The 18087-nt window shown below is 37.6% G+C and overlaps 1 protein-coding gene across 1 annotated transcript in view; it reads right to left on the reverse strand.

Annotated features, from left to right (window-relative positions):
* LOC149926990 (lysosomal alpha-mannosidase-like) overlaps positions 1-17247 on the reverse strand; it is a 36128-nt gene extending 18881 nt beyond the window's left edge. Inside the window, exon 1 of the mRNA XM_090159365.1 lies at positions 16863-17247. The gene's annotated coding sequence lies outside the window, so the exon portion shown is untranslated. The remainder of the gene's footprint in view (positions 1-16862) is intronic.
* Between the last annotated feature and the right edge of the window lie 840 nt (positions 17248-18087).

An 18087-nucleotide genomic window follows, 5' to 3' on the forward strand; every position in this document is an offset into this window, starting at 1 on the left:
GCCCCAATAGATATAATACAAAGCCTAGGGTATGATATCCCGTAGATTTAATACAAAGCATAGGGTATGATGTCCCGTAGATTTAATACAAAGCATAGGGTATGATGTCCCGTAGATTTAATACAAAGCATAGGGTATGATGTCCCGTAGATTTAATACAAAGCATAGGGTATGATATCCCGTAGATTTAATACAAAGCATAGGGTATGATATCCCGTAGATTTAGTACAAAGCATAGGGTATGATATCCCGTAGATTTAATACAAAGCATAGGGTATGATATCCCGTAGATTTAATACAAAGCATAGGGTATGATATCCCGTAGATTTAATACAAAGCATAGGGTATGATATCCCGTAGATTTAATCCGAGGCATAGGGTGTGATGCCCCATAGATTTAATACCAGGCGTAGATTAATACGAGGCATCATAACTTATGCAAAAAGCTAATATCTATGGTGGAATCATACCCGATGCATCCAATTTAAGTCTATAAGAGCATCATACCCGAGGGGCTAACCACTCTTAGAAAATCTGTACACCGGATTACGCTTAGATTAGCACTGCCAAAGGCAGGGACTTCAAAGATTACGCGTAATCCCATTAGTACAGTCAAAGGTACGGCTCTGTACACCGATTACGCGGAGTGATCAGCCCCTCGATCATACCTATGGAAAAAGCTTACATCCGTGTGGGCATCATAACCTAACTTAGAAAACGCATTAAACTACTACTCCCCGCGAACATCGAAAAACATTTCGTGAAACCTTACCATTTTATAGAAAACTCCGAAGTAGTTGCTTTCTTAATCAACGTGGGTGGACTTTTGAAGAAAAAAACCTACATTTTCCGTTCGTTCCACTACCGCCAACTTTGACGTCGCGCGATAAAATATCTAGATTTTTCGTAGTCTACCCGTAGAGATAGGACATCTTCGTGTTTTCATATTGTTCGACGGACCATGATGGTCGTAAGAGACGCGTAGCTATCAGTACCGACCACGCCACTGTCTCCACCGACTCTCAATGGGTCAAGTTTATAGATGCGTGAAATTAAAATCTCCGTTGGGATGAGGGTCGTGACCCAGGGCTCGGTCCTGATCCTACCATGGGAACCTCTACTAATGGTTATCTTATTACGAAAATAGCCACTTTAATATGCAGATTGGATCGCCTCGGAGTCCCGTTGAGACTTAGCGGGGATTTCGTGTACGCCCATCAAGTCACTTTCAAAAATAATATTCATTTTTGGGCAACGTTTCCTGGTCAATAAAGCCTCATTGTCTCCGCACGTCAGCGCTACGAAATAGTCGAGGACCCTGCTTCGTTCCAAGAACGAAAGCTGTGCGGTTAACTCGACTGAATTTTATAGGGATTACACCGTAATTTAAATAATGTACTTAACAATTTATAGGATATTATTTTAAATAAGATACTACGTAAAATATTCTTTTGGGGAAAGTATTGGAAATAATATACTCAATTTTAAATATTTTAAATGCTTGATTTTAAAAATTTTAAATTCCAATATACATCTTTTATATATTATTTAAAATAATTAATATGATATAAATATCATAAAAGAATTTAAAATGAAACATGGAACATCAAGTCATTAATAAAATATGGAACATCACGAAAGTATTTAAATACGAAAGATCATGAAAGAAATTAAAATAAAATACGAAATATTACGAAGGTAATTAAAATACGAAATACCACCAAAATATTTAAAATAAAATACGAAATACCACCAAAATATTTAAAATAAAATACGAAATACCACCAAAATATTTAAAATAAAATACGAAATATCACGATAGTCATTAAAATACGAAATATCACCCAAGTAATTAAATTACGTAATATCACCCAAGTAATTTAATTACGAAATATCACCCAAGTAATTAAATCACGAAATATCACCCAAGTAATTAAATTACGAAATATTACCAAAGTAATTAATTTACGAAATATCACCCAAGTAATTAAATTAAGAAATATCACCCAAGTAATTAAATCACGAAATATCACCCAAGTAATTAAATTACGAAATATTACCAAAGTAATTAAAGAGATAGTGTCAGAATTTTCTACGTATATGAAGTTTTTTCATCAATTATTGAAAAATATAGTAAAGAAAAATATAGTTATAAAACATTTGGTATAAATAAAAATATTCACGATTAATTTCAAATTTTAAAATAGAAAGATAGCGTAACTTTTTTTTATCACATACTGTCTACGTCATAGATAGGTTGATGTTTATTGGTTGCTACTAGAGCGAGGGAGGCTATTCTCTAATTTATCTCGATCTCACTCTCGATGTCGACTCGAAGTCGATCTCGAAGGCGATCACTCGACAAGCGAGTAGACCACGTGGGTTCTACATATTTCCGGTTGTAATCGCGCATAGGCTCTCTATTTTCCGACCAATAAGAATACACCATCACAAAAACAGCAGATTACAAACGCACATGTTTTATAGTTTAGAGAAAGGATATTTATTTTCATTGTAATACTGCAATATATATTTAAAGTCCAAAGGATTTATTGTTTGGTAAAAAGTTTTGGTGTATAGAATTGGTTGTGTTTTTTTAGTGAAATTTCTTTTATTAGCTTAGAATTATCTTCTATAAAGAAATAAATTAATCGCTGAACTAATTTTTTCAATGTCGGAGAGACAAAGTCGTGTTTCAGTTTCCCAGCAAGAGGCAATAGTGGAATTTTTGTCTCATCATGAACAATTCAAAACGAAGAAGTTTTCTGCTTCATTTAGCTCGGCAAATTACGAAGGTCTATGGAAAGACATGCAGGCCCGTACACAGCCGCCACAACTCGGGGGCGCTCAAATTCGTTTTGGGGGTGCCAATGCCTTGAGTCTAATCACTTTTCTCTTTTTCGCGTATCCGGTTGTAGCCCTAAAATATCTGTCAAAACATTTTTGATAAGCTGGTTCAATATATTTAAACAATTGAAAAGTTTTTTTGGTGCAGTGAGACGCGGGAAAGCAATTTTTAAAAACTATAGTAAAATGGTTTCAAATATCTACTGATACTAGCTCGCTAGTAAAAGTAATTTTTTTTGGGTCGGTCGGATTGGGGATGCTCAAGTACTCATTAGGGGCGCTGAGCATCCCCTGGCGCCCCCCCATGTACGGGCCTGAAGACATGTAGAAACAGGTCCTGTCCTACACACAACTGGTATGAACCAGCAGCATAAAATCTCAATGCTATTAATATCTAAAAGACATCACAGATTACTATATTGTATTACAAGAATTAAAGTATGTTACTAACTTTGGAATCAATCGGCAACTTGATTTCCTTCTGCCTGACAGAGGCCCAGCTAAATCTTCGCAACACGGGAAAAGGGTGGGGGAGGTAGTTAAAAAGAACTACTAGCTCGATGATTGGTTGAAACCTCTGTCGAAAGAGATCTCGTAAGCTTCGGACACGACGAGATCGAGAAGAAAGTCAAAAAACGCGCTTACAAATCCTCTACGCGATAGTAGAAAAAGACTACTGGAAATTCCCCGCCGCTCGAGCGCGCCGAAATCGACCAAACTCATGACGTCAACAATCTGTAAAGTTTTGACGCGGCTATTGAAATACCATTATTTTACATTAAAATATAAAACGAAATACTAATTGAAAGTGCTAATATGTATATATATTCGGATTCAGGACATAAAAATCTATCATTACGTGTAAGCCAAAGAACAAAATTTTAAATTAATCTGAGTTGGCACTATCTCTTTAATTTACGAAATATCACAAAAATATTTAAAAAACGAAATATCACAAAAGTATTTAAAAGGCGAAATATCACAAAAGTATTTAAAAGGCGAAATATCACAAAAGTATTTACAAATCGAAATATCACGAAAGTATTTAAAAAGCGAAATATCACAAAAGTATTTAAAAAGCGAAATATCAGTGAAGTATTTAAAATATTACCCAACGCTGTAAATAAAATTCCCATTGCAAAGTAAACGTCCATAAAAAACGCAGGGAGTAGGAGATTTATTTGGCAGACTGAACCTGGCGATTATTGATTAGCCGATCTTTGAAAAAACAAAGTCGGCTCTGCAGCTGTTGCCTCAAATTTTTCAAATTGCCTGTTACCAGACGGACTTAGAAAATAGTTGAACCCTCAGATTGTCTTCGTAAATTGCAAATAAACTGGTGGCCATTGTCGGAGTCTAAAATTATCGTATTTATCTTCTCATTTTGTTTCTATCGTAATGCTTTCATATCTTACAAAATGGGTAATAGACGAAAATTGAAGGTCTTATGGGAAACGTTTAAAACCCACGTAGAACGAGAAGTAGTTCTTACCGCTAACGTTATTTGCTTAAAACACGTACATTAACTGGCTCCAGCTGATTTTAAACAATACGTTTCGTTAGAAAAATTTTGCGCGTTATGTAATAACTTTTTAAAACTTTTTCATCGAAAAAATTTGGGTTTTTGTTAAGTAAATATCTTTACGGAACTAAACAATTAAATAAAAATAAAGACCACTGTTGTATAGTAAATGTTTTTAAATATGTATTTAAAAATATCGGTCAACGACTAGTTTCGATGCCGTGCGTACTAGATATTAGAGTGCGCACCTGATGTTGATGCCTAACGGCCACTCTAATATCTAGTACGCACGGCATCGAAACTAGTCGTTGACCGATATTTTTAAATACATATTTAAAAACATTTACTATGCAACAGGGGTCTTTATTTTTAATTAATTGTTTAGTTTTTAATGCATAAGGTTAATAAACAAAATAATAATAATCAGCTAGGCTAATACCCAAGGCACCACCTTAGGCCCAAGTCATCTAGCGACTTTTAAAGTCATTAATTCAGGACAGTAGCCGGGTTACAACGCGTAAGAGGGTGGTGGCAAGCTCTAAACGCTACGCGAGCCAACAGCTCCCTACACTCACTATTACCATTATCCTATAAACGTTTTTATGGATAGGGGAAACAGGAGAACTCGAGGGAACACCCCTTTAACCAGTGGGAGAGAGAACTTGCAAACTCTACTCTTATACTAATCTTTACGGAATGCAATTGTTACAGGCAGAGTATTAGAGTAATACAGTTTGAGCCGTGAACTTGATGCGGTGTAGCGGTGCATACAACCGTGATTTGGCGGAGAAAGCAGTTCCCAATGAGTACGGCTACTTGTTTCAGTGTAATGATATAGATGGATACGGCTATCGTAACAGATATATTACGGACGTATTGAAGAACTTGAGAATGCTTTGCTAAGCACCCGAAAACCTTGGTATTCCCGATTCACACCCCTATTAATTTTTTATAGTTGTGGGCACCCTGATCTATTTTTCAATCCATCACGAGAGGGAGGATAAAAACGTCACCCGAGTGTTTCAGTTCCGTCATTCTGATCGGAAGACGTACGTTTCACGACATTTCATGGACACAAGGATATATGATTTGATTGAGTTTAAGGGAACGTACATACTGGCATGCTGTGACTAAGATTGAGAGCGACGTTAAAACTCGTCTCAACATACTCATTATTTCTAAAGGCCTTTTCACACGAGCCAACTTTTTGATCCAACTAGATGAGTCAACTTGCGTTGAGTCAACTAGTTGGTTCGTGTGAATAAAAGTTCGATGAGTTGATCCACCAAAAAAGTACGCGAGAAAAAAATGGATCACTGATCCATTTTTGCTGACTCAGCATTTTGATTTGAAAAGTTGGCTCGTGTGAAAAGGCCTTAAGTAGATTGGTATTAAATAAATGACGTTATACAGGGTTGCCACAAAATGTTGATATTCAAATTCCCTGACTATTCCCTGACCATTTTAAGAGATTTTCCCTGACTTTTTAAGGCCAAATTTTTATTTTATATTTGACTTTTATCAGAAGTTAATAAATTTTAATGAACTTATATTTCAGTAAAAAGGTTATTGCAATGTTGAAAAAATTACCCAAACTTTCAAGGAAATAAATGATAATCATAGAATTTGTCATAGATCTGGTCTAAAAAATAACCTTAAAAAAGTGCAAAATAAAATGTAATTCCCCGACTTTTCACAAATTCTAAAACTTCCCTGACTTTTTAGGTCCATTCTTAAATTCCCTGACTTCCCTGACGTGTGGCAACCCTGTTATAGGTGTATATAAATAATTGATATAAATAATTTATCGGTATCGATAAATTATCAGTATAAATAAATTCTTAATATAAACATAGACAGTAATGCATACCTCTACTTGGAATGCTTATCCTGGCGTATCGCGTATGGTAAGATCACTCTGACGGCTTTGGCCCCGCCTACGAGAGAAAGAAAAAACCCATTCGCGCGCGCTCTCCTCTCACGATGTTTTTTGTTAAGTTAACATAGTGATGTCAAAAAAAAACCGTCAGCCACATCGAAAATTTGCCGCGACGAGCATTCGAAGTAGAGGTATGGATTCCTGCGCTCTGTTATTAAACTCCTAAGCGCTTCAAATAGAGATGTAAGTTGGAAAATTGTCCGGAAAATTACCAAGGCCTTTTTTTCCGGGAAAACTTTCCGTAATTTTCCAAAAAAAAGTAAAAAAAAGTTTTAATTCCATGATTGGCCTAATTTAATTTTAAATTTCGCCAATTTTTTCGAATCCAAAATTAAAACTAAACCTATAGCCTAGGCTGGAATAAAAATCCTTAAAAAGCAATATTTGTAGCTGGCTCGTGGGTGTGGCTTTTGTTCGTTGCCATGGTAACGCGTATAGGTCAGCCATGACATTAAGACACCCATGGCGGTCACGTGATTATGCAGGATAGTGTGGCGTTTTGCCACGTAATCTGTGACGTGAAATTAATGGCGGCCTTTTCAAGGCGAGGCTTAGTTATGACGTATGCCTACGACGCTATGAGCAAGCACCCAATAGGTGTTTTCATAAACTCCGGCTATGTTGTTTTCCCTCCGACAAAAATTTACCCCGTCAGTCTTTGATGGGAGTTCAGTTCAGTTCAGTTCGTTCCAGTTCTAAAACCGTCGGCGCGACTCCCATGAATGTGCAAGCTGGCAAATATGTTTCCCGAAAAATCAATGAAAACTAAAGACTAAATACAGTTACATGTCGCTTCCTAGAGTATACCACCTCCTAGGTAGTTCTTTGATGGGGATTTTATGCAACACCTATATATTTGAATTTTATGTTTTTCCGATTTGCGTAAAAGTTTCCGGAAATTATTGGTATAAATAATAGGGAGCTAACAGTTCTACCCAACATGGCGACCACAGCCAAAACTACGGAGTGTTAGTTCCCTATTTCATGGTAGAAAAATACATTATAGGTGTACTCTTACAATAAAATTGTATTCCACTTCCTTTTAATTCTAGACGATTTTAGCACAACAATGGGAAATTTTAAAATTAGCAGTTATTTCTCGAATGACCTTCAAAATATTTCGCCGGAATTTTATTTTTTACATGGCGACGTTGCTTCGCTTCAGATTTATTATCGAGTTAACTCTGAAACCAACAGAGGAAAGGGGGGGGGGGATACGTCTTCTCAATGGAAATATATTTAACACGGTGGAATTGCTCGCCTATTTATTCAGCTTGGTTAACCACGGAGGCCAACCCACCCCCTTTTGCTGATGGAGAGGTAAACAACGGAACGGGGGGGGGGAGACGGTGACCCCCCTTTCGCTTTTTCCCTAATTACATCCTATTCTACTGATAAAAATTCCAATATATAGAAATTGGGGGGGAAATTGAGTGGGTAATCATTTCAATGGCTGAACAAATACTAGCGAGTTCATTTGGCGTGCGTCCATCACAAACATTTTCCACTTATCGTACACGTTTTATAAGAGAGATTATGACAGGTTAAGCCAGTCCTGGGAAACGTGAACGGGGGACCTTGTAGGGGTGTAGGTTGTACAGAATAAATCTACGACTATAATCCTACAAGTTCCCCCCGTTCACGTTTTCGAGGGGTGGCTTAACCTCTCTATTAGACACGTTAAAGGATGTTTGAAGTGCCATATTTTCGGTGGATTTCATATTTCTCAGTGGGACCACAGAAAAGCTCAAAAAAACTATTCGGAAAATATAAATATGGAATTTGTAGTTGATTTAAATTATTTTATAGACATTTGTTTTGCAAAATATACCGAATGTTTTAATTTGATATCCCGAGGCATTTTTTTCAAAAACTATAATACCTAGAAATGTGAAATTTTCAGGATGTGCATGCACTATCGGTGAAGGTCGTTGTTATTGGTAAATTTCAGCAAAATCCAAAATCTTGACATTTTTCTCGGTTTTGGAATTTGTTTTTTTAACGCTAGGTGGTAGACGAAAGCTGTCAATGAACAAGTTGTAGGGCATACTCGAAAACCTTCAATGAAATTGGTTTGGTCGGAATAGGTCAATTTGTCACTGACATTAGGTCATGAAAAATAACAAGTTGGTAATAGGTGGCCTAAGCCTTTTCACAACTTATTTAAAAAGAATCCTATATAAATTGTAATGTTTGTATGACTGCTATAAATGAACGTTTTTTAAACTAATTGTTTTTATTGGTAACTAATTTTGAGATAAAAAACAAATTCCAAAAGTGTTACAAAATTTAAAAAAAGGAGGTTGTAAAAAATAAACAAAAATGTCTAATTTATGGCAACTGAATTTCCCGAAGCTTTTTCTTGCATTTGCACTTCGTTTAAATTTTGGTTTAATTTTATAAATTTAAATTGCGGAGTCACCGATATTACAATTATTATCTCAAAGCATTTCAGTAATTAAATATGCCTCGCTATAGCCATGAACAGTAGTCCAAGATGATAGAGTTCTACTAAGGTGATGGTCATCAATACGCCCGTCTGGTAAGTAAGGCATTTCAAATGTTCTATCCTGACAGTCGAGCAGATCACCACACTATTCTCCGTGCTGTTCGTTTCGTTGAAGATGATAGTAACGTGAATCCCAGATTCCGCGGACAGGGACATTATAGCATTAATATGGAAGACACAGTCATCGCCTACTTTGTCGTCTACCCTCGAGCAAGTATAAGAATGGCATGCTCCGATTTGGACTTGTCAACCTATTATGTCTGGAGTGTCCTTGATTACCATAACTTTCATCCATACCATGCCACGCTCCACCAAGCACTTCACGATGGTGATAGGCGACTTAGATTGGACTTTTGCAACTGATTCAGGACTATGGCCCGTTAAACAGACAGAAGAACCACATGTGGATGGATGAAAATCAGCACTGGGGATTACCTCACCACCATCAGGTCCAATTTCGATTCAACGTCTGTGCTGGTCTACTAGGAGATCTCGTTATTGGACCATTTATTTTACCGAATCGAGTTAATGGAGATAACTACTTTGCCTTCCTACAGAATGAAGTTGCAGAAGCGTTGGAACATGTACCTACGATCGACATCCGACATCTTTGGTTTCAGCATGATGGTGCGCCTCCTCACCAGCAAAGAGGTCCCTGGGCGTTGGATTGGAAGGAACGGTCCAATGCGATGGCCTCCTAGGTCCCCAGATTTGACCCCACCAGACTTTTCCCTGTGGGGATTCGTCAAGGAGGAAGTTTATAAGACGCCAGTCACTGGCGAAGAAGACTTGCGCCAGATAATTATTGTAGCATTTTAATTAATGTAGGAATGGTCGCTGGGTCTCCTTTAGGCTAGGAGGGCGACGTAGGATTTTCAGTAAAAAATCCCCCGACAAATAGCATGGCGGAGAGTTGAAAGGTAACCTCGGAAGGCTGGGATCTTATTGCAGAGCGATTCCATGTTGGCGTAGAGGAGAGTCAGGGGAGACCGTCGGGACGGTCAGGCCGACACGGTCGCTGAATTGGAAGTGTTTTTTGGCGCTGAAACAGCCGACCCGCGATGAAGGCGGATTTCGATGCCGGCGTCCCATGTTGACGGGTCTAGCGCAATAGCTACGCTATGGGCCTGGAGTGTAGCGAGAAAGGTGGAGAAGCCGGATGACAGATGGTTAGGGGGGACTTTTTCCACTTTTACGACAGCAATGCCTTGGGCTTCCATATGCTGTTGGACCAGTGCCTCTGATGCAGATTCGTGGACTCTAGAGATGAGAATGGACTTCGGATTACTGGGTCAAGACTGGTATTTGTACCTCGTGTAAAGGGTGCTGGGCCACTGAGCGTTTGGCTACATCATAGTAGATTCATCCGGGCCAGTTATCAGAGAGATTTGGGCTGAGGCAACATCAAAGAAGCCGATTTACGTTGCGCACACGATTTTCCGATTTAGAATATACTACTTATAAAGCGGAAGCCAATTATAAATTATGCAATTTCTTTAGGCCTGCCCCGAGTAGTTTACGGCCAATTTCGATCTACGCTTTTGCTGAAATCGATTTTAAAAATGTTTCCCACGTTCGTTACCAATATTGTGGGCCCTATTGGACGTGTATAAGCTTACATATTTGAGAAACAATTTTCTAGTGTTGTAAGTCGGAAAATTTTCCATGATTAGTTTAATATTGTTGGCAAATTTTCGCATCTAAAAGTAAAACTAAACCTCTAGACTAGTTTTAAGCTGATTAACAATGTAACACTATTAATGTTATTAGACACTATACTGTTATTAGACATTTTATATCGATAAAAAGTTTAAACATTAAAAACCCTTAAAAAGTAATTTGTTTCAATTTTTTATTTTCCGCAATTTGGAAATTTTTCCGCATTATACTTTTCCGGAAAATTAACAACACTACAATTTTCCATTCAAAGAAAGTCTAAATATTGATTTTGAACGCTAGAGCCGTATAGGTAGTACCAGAGTATCCAGACTATTACCATGAATCTATTTAACCCATGAATATTCAACTGGAATACCCTAGGTCACCTCTGGCGACGCGTGGGGCGGAGCCAATTTATAGTGACAGAGTCGAAGTAGAACTCAGCTGTGTCAGCTGTTATTTATAAGCAGTCGAAGCGTTAGTTCCTAAAATGACGCGTTATGGTTATGTTTCCTTTTTGCAGTACTTATCATTAATCTATTTAAATAAATAGATCTATTTCATATTATTATTAGAATAGATTTTATTAGAATAAAATGATAACAGAGCATTTATTATTTAATAATAATATGGCAAAAATTGACTCAGGTTTTCTTCCAAAGTTTCACCGAGGCTTAGCTTTTCAGAGATAGTTTGTATGTTTAAATTGTTATAAATCTCACAGACACTCGATAGCATAAGATTGCTTTCAAAATATCGGAGTAACATTCCTTTTTAATTTATATTTTTATACTAGAAAGAATTATAACTGTAAAGCTTATTTTGAACAAAATAACGTGAACCGTACCTGAGAAGTCATTTCGCGGCTATTCTGCTCTCCGAGCTCTCGTAAACTATCTGGCGCTGAAATAACATCATTTCCGAATTCGTTCTTATTGGCTTAAAGAGTAAATCACTCGTATGGCGCGAAAATAGGCTCCGCCCCACGTTCCCTCAGAGTATACCGTGGCTAATGATAGAGTTGGATATTCATGGGTTAAATAGATTCATGCTATTACTGAAGCAGATGAAAAAATAACAGATTCTGGTCAATTATTTAAAACAAAAATACATTTGAGCTAAAGTCGGACTAGCAACTAACGAAATATAATATTATAGTCTACACTAAATATTACAGGCATATGGTTTCATTTATTCATTTAATAGACAGGTTTAGCTACCCATCGAAAACGTGCAGGATAAATTTGTAGGTGTAGACGTAGTTTCTTTCGGCACAAGCGTAGACGTAGCTTCATTCGGCATAAGGGTAGACTAAAGCCCGTCGCACACTGTACGGTTGCTCGTCCTAGCAACCGTTGCTGGCACCGCCAACGTTGCTCGTATCGGCGACAATATATCGCCCATTACAATAGCCTAAAGTCGCGCTGACGCTGGCGACCTGCTGTTCGGACGAACTTACGTTTCATACCGACTTCAACTTGCCTGAACCAAGGATCCTATATGTTACAAGGATATGAGGCGAGGGACGATAGAGAATCCGCCTTTAGATTCCGTCAAGGACAAAACATGGAGGAAGCACCGCCAAAATTTGTCCTTGAGGGAATAGAAACAAGACGTCCCACGTTTAGAGGCTCCCTTAATATCGACGGCGCTGCCGGCGTTTTGAAAACACGGGCTGGCCGGAGGGTTACCTATCCTTCTAACATATAGGATCCTTGCCTGAACATTTTGACGCTCTTCTCAGCTTCGGTCTCTGACGTCACTACATGCCTACTCTTTTTATCCATTGCGCATATCACAAAATTATTATAATATTTAAAGATAATAATGATAAATGAAATCAAAATAGCTATACGAAACGATATTTATGCCCGCGCGACAGACACGACGGATATCAAAACAAACGACTGCGCGCGCATCCGATGGTGTTCCTGTTTTCTATAGTAGCGATCTGCTAGTGTGCGATTGGCCGAAAATGAAGCCAACGTCAGCGCCAGCGTTCTTTTGCCCTGATGACAAAAACGTGTTTTGAAAAGAAAATGATATCCGGCGCCAGCGTCAACTTTATGAATTTTTATTCCAGTGTGCGGCGGGCTTTAGCTTTATTCTGCACAAGCGTAAACGTAGCTTTATATCTGCACAAGCGTAAACGTAGCTTTATATCTGCACAAGCGTAAACGTAGCTTTATATCTGCACAAGCGTAAACGTAGCTTTATATCTGCACAAGCGTAAACGTAGCTTTATATCTGCACAAGCGTAAACGTAGCTTTATATCTGCACAAGCGTAAACGTAGCTTTATATCTGCACAAGCGTAAACGTAGCTTTATATCTGCACAAGCGTAAACGTAGCTTTATATCTGCACAAGCGTAAACGTAGCTTTATATCTGCACAAGCGTAAACGTAGCTTTATATCTGCACAAGCGTAAACGTAGCTTTATATCTTCACAAGCGTAGACGTAGCTTCATTTTGTAAAATATACACTCCTACAAATTCCCCCGTTGACGTTGCAGATGTAGGAGCGTAGACGTAATTTTAAAGATCGGGTAAATGTCCCTGCACAAAATGTGACATTTATAATGATATAACACTCATTTTATTGAATTTAAAGCGCTTTCCAAAAGACGCTAAATGAGATATTGTCTACGCGTTACGCCTACACGTTTTAGCGTCGAGCTTAATCTCTTTTCTTGCGGAATTGTACCAAGTGCGACGGAGCATTGTCTAAAACTAAATTAGATTTGAAATAGTTCCGGCAAACTTTATTTAATGACCTTTAATGTAATAATTAGTTTAATTAGACGCACACAAGCAATTTACGTGCGAGATATGAAAAGGCATTTTAAAAGTGGCAATTTCGTAATTAACGACTCGGCGACCAGTAACGTTTAGACAAAGAATATAAAGCCCCAGGAATGGAAGGATTGATATTATTGGCCGCGTGTTTTGGCTGCGCTAGAAACTTCCGGCAAAGCAAATCAGAGTAACCGGAAACGGTTAACGCAACCCGGTCTCTCTTTAAAAACGAGAGGCGCAAAGGTTCCACTAGGCGGAGCTACACCTTCCATTCCTGGGGCTTTATATTCTTTGGTTTAGAGCCTTCCGCTAGTGAGGGTGATCAGGCTTTCAATACGATTCCGAACTAAAAATATTTTATTGAAATTAAACTTCATGGACCTTAATCCTACTAACACCCACTGGGGGGGTTTCGAAGCTCGTGATGGGACAATGCTGAAGCAGAAGCTATTTCAACACGTCTCTAGTGACGTCGTTAGGGTGTTTCAGGTGGCGCTTGACCTGTAGCCCCACCTAAAACTTCCGAAAAGCACCTCCTAAAATGTCAACATTTTTTCATTTCTTCATTTTTTTTTTAAAATGCCTCCAAAAAATTGGCATAAAAAACTTCTTTTGGCCTAGTCGGCCTTTATGTTTCATATTTCCAAACTTTTTTGAGCGGGGGGAGGGGGGGAGACTTCTCCCACAATGGGACGCCCCTGACTAGGGCTTATGGCTTAAGCGCCACCAATTAAGAAATCCTGGCGATTCGAATCAGGTCTGCTATGTATTTTTCGTTCGAATTAAGTGCCGTATTATATATCTATATGAAAAAAATGGGTGACGTCGACATACGTCACGCAGATATTACTCTATAGAATCCCAATCGAGCCTGCGGAGGTACAAGTTTCATTTTATTGGCTTAAGCCCCGTTCACACTAGACACTTTGGAACCGTGTCAACTGTATTAATAGCCATACGATAAATACATTCGATATCAAAATTTTTCAATTTGATCTTTTGAAACCGTTTTAAAACGGTTTCGAAGTGTCTAGTGTGAACGCGGCTTAAGCCAATAAAATGAAACGTGTACCTCCGCAGGCTCGATTCGGATTCTATTAGGCGCGAATTTCCCGCTAAACCGCGGACGTGTACACCGCATCACCGCTCAAACGCTTACCCGATTCTATTAATTCGCTTAAAGATGCTAAAATGTAAAAATTACACTGCGTAGGGATATTTTCCTATAAAGTAGTATCGCTCTGTAGCTTTGAGCTATGGCCGCCATTTTGAGGGCAGTTTTTTATCTATACACTCTTTTACGAAGTCGGCCATTTCATTACAGGCCTAATTTAAAATAGTACAGGCAAGGGCACCTGCACGTGCTCATCAGCTCGAGACGTCGCGTGCCTTGCATTTTACTATTTAAAATCAGACCTGTAATAAAATGGCAGCTCTCACAAATAAGGATATAAAAGAGTGTAGAGGAAAACGTATGGATGACGTCACGCCAATATTACTCTATTGATAAAAAATATTTTAGCGATGAAATTGTATTAGAAAATCAATATATGACGGTCTTCAACACGCCCTATTTTTCTTCCCAAACGTTTTTGAGAAATCAACGGGTGCCTGCGTAGGTACAAGATTACGCAAATAACATTAGCAAGATACGTAGATTAATACTTCTTTCGTAAGAAAAATATCATATACTTCTGTTACTACAAAAACATTGCAGTCAGGAAGTCAGTTTCGGTAGTAGTAAAATTGGTTTTGACAACTAAATTTCGGCAACGTGACCTAATTTTGGGTCGTTTTAAAAAATCCTTAAAATAGGCACTATGGACAAAATTCCGAACGTCCCTACCACGACTATTTTTTATATAAATTGGATTATATTCACTTACAAGTTACATGCACATTTTGAGATCGCAACCAGTCAGACCGACTACGGAGACGGTACCGTTAAAATAACGAATAAAATACAACTATTTAAAAACGAGTTCTTTAAAAAAAATTATTCGGTAACGACTGAACCTAACTGAGAACGGGTAAAAAAATGCGCGTCAACTAAATATGGGAAACTTATCGTAAAGAAGCGCTGCTTTATAAAAACACATCTTTTCCCAAAAGAAAATAACGTACAAGGTCACTCATTCTAGGGCTCGCTCTTTCTCTCGTTTTCAACCATTTCTAGCAGCCGTTAACGATAAAACTAAAATATATCCAAATAACAAACCACCATAGGAACTATAGAAATATGGCGAAAAAAATACGTATATTTCCTTTTTTTGTACGATTTGGTGGCACGGAGATAGAGGAATTTAAATTTCTTAAGAAATGGTCCTCTTTAAAAAATCCATCGTAAATTTGGAGATAACGATGGGCGCTTTGGTAAAAATTGGCGTAAAAGTGTAATTTATGGTGCATCGGAACTCAATATGGCATTCGACGGAAAAAATGAATGAAGACCAAACTAATTCTAAAGTTTAAAAGAATGTCTATAAATCCAAAATTAATAGAAATAAAAATGTTGACGTAATACTAAAACAGGGTTATTGAGTATAATAAAATTAAACTATTGCATTAAAAACTTATTTTTTAGATTGAATCTACAATATAAATTACAAAATCGTTTGATTCTACCATAAGTGTACATAATAAATATAAGTATGACTATTTCTATGCTCGAAAAGCAATTAAAGTTTATTTCGACAATAAGCGTATAAATAATTCCGTGACCAAAGACCGTTGGCACTCGTCTTAGGAACTGCCCAAGAAATCGAAGTCGCCAGCCTTTTTACAGAACCGTTAAGGCTGAATGAAAATTGAATTGCTTTCAAAAGTAAAAATAAAGCTTACGTTGTACAAATTTAGATTGCATTATTAAGATATAATTTATACTCGCTTCGTTCACTAAACCAAAATCGTACGAAATAACGAAGATTCGCGGGTTTTTATGACATTTTAATACCAACACCAAAAATAGTTACGCCGCACACCGAATAAAATGCTTCAATGATGTGTTAAAAACTAAGTATTTTAGACCGTCTTTTTGAATATTTCAATTATTAGATTCTCAAAAAGGCGTTTTTAGACTTGCTTAACAGGTAATTAATTGAAAGCTACATCAATGTTATTTTATTAAAAGTAGTTCTCACGAGCGTTAGAAAACCACTAACAAACTTGACATTTTCCTGTTAGTATGTTCTCCTAAAAACGGTACACGTACTACGAGTCAACAACGAATTAATAAGCTTGGACTATAGTATTATAGTAGTACCTTTACCTTCGCCGTATTAAAGTCCAATTACATTTTCGTCGCGTTACCACGTTTATAACAAATTAAACAATATTTGCGTCAAAAAACATCCGAACCTCCTTCGCGAAACAGCGCGCAGAAGTCAGTTACGAATAACAACCTGTTTTGATCTCACGATGACAGAAATCGGTTAAAAACTAGTTAATTAGTAACTTTTAACAGCCGTGTGACCGTGGCTAAATAAAAAACTTAATCAAAGGTTTTTAACCTCAACCAAAAAACCTCCCCACTTTCCAGACAATCAAAACAACAACAAAAAACGACGCAAAATTAAAAGTATTTTCTTACCGTGAAAATGTAATCCACAAATTAAACTACGTAGAAAAAAGTCCCGTCAGTTCTTTAAAGAAAGAAAAAAAGGTACCTCAAGAAAAGAAACTAAAAATTAAACTAGCGGGGCTTCCTTTCTTGGGAAAGAAAAAAAACGACGCGTTCCGCTCGGCGGCCTTTGTCAATTGGATAACGAAAAATTACGAAGGGGGGCGGCACGGAGGGAAGGGAGCGCACGATTTCACTTATAAGTCAAGGTCAGGAACGGTCCGACAATGGAAAAGTTCGGAGTTTGAAGCGCGCGCGTCGATTCGAACCTTTCGCCCTCGCTAGCTCCGCGCTAACAGTAAAAATCTCTCGACAGACTACAACGGTTATACATCAGGTCGGTGCGGAATGAGAAAGGAAGCAGGCAGGGAGCGCGTCGGAGGAACTATGCTGGAAGGAAAGGGGGATGCCACTCTTGACGTGAAATTATCCCCCCTACCCACTCTCATGCAATAATTATCGCGCGCACAAGCTACGAATAGACCTGTCTATAAATCCTTAGCTAAAAGTCCAAACACTTTCACAAAGACAACATAGTGCTACTTCAGTAGGAATAGCAAATTTATTTATTCTTTGGTTTTAAAAATCATGCTTATGCTTATTTCTATTTAATTGGTAATTTCTCAAGCGTCTCCCATAAAGTCGATTTTCAAAATATAGCTAAGGTAGCCCACATGAAGATAGTATATTTCAAAATATAGTAAGTCCATAACTGAACTATTTACAAAATCAATGAGATATAGTTAATTAACTATTTATAATGCTTTGTATAAAATTATAACCGTTAAATGAGTAGGAATTTTATCAAAAAAGCACTAGCCTATTTATTCAGACAACTAGGTTGGCAGGTTTTCCAGAGAATCCTTTTTTGAGCATCCCTGGTTCATGAAAAATCGGGCCATGCTTTCTGACTTTCTATACGCAAAAGTTAATAAACACATAAGTAGTATTTTATAGAATGGTCTATAGCCGGAAACCGAGTCCTATTAATTGATGTATTTATGATTAAAATGACAACCGATTAAACGTAGTTACGATACCCAATTTCATTTTGTGGTCTCCGATATTTCGCTCTGTTTTAGTTAATTCTTGGATTAATAATAGTAGTTTCTACCTGGATATATCACTTGGAAAAAACCTGGCCAACAAATGGCTTTTGCGACAGCAGCGCCGCTTCGGCGAAGTTAACGGAGAA

Source organism: Leiobunum rupestre, chromosome 9, assembly GCF_980474605.1.
Source record: "Leiobunum rupestre chromosome 9, qqLeiRupe1.1.hap1, whole genome shotgun sequence".
In the NCBI taxonomy this organism is placed as follows: Eukaryota; Metazoa; Arthropoda; class Arachnida; order Opiliones; family Sclerosomatidae; genus Leiobunum; species Leiobunum rupestre.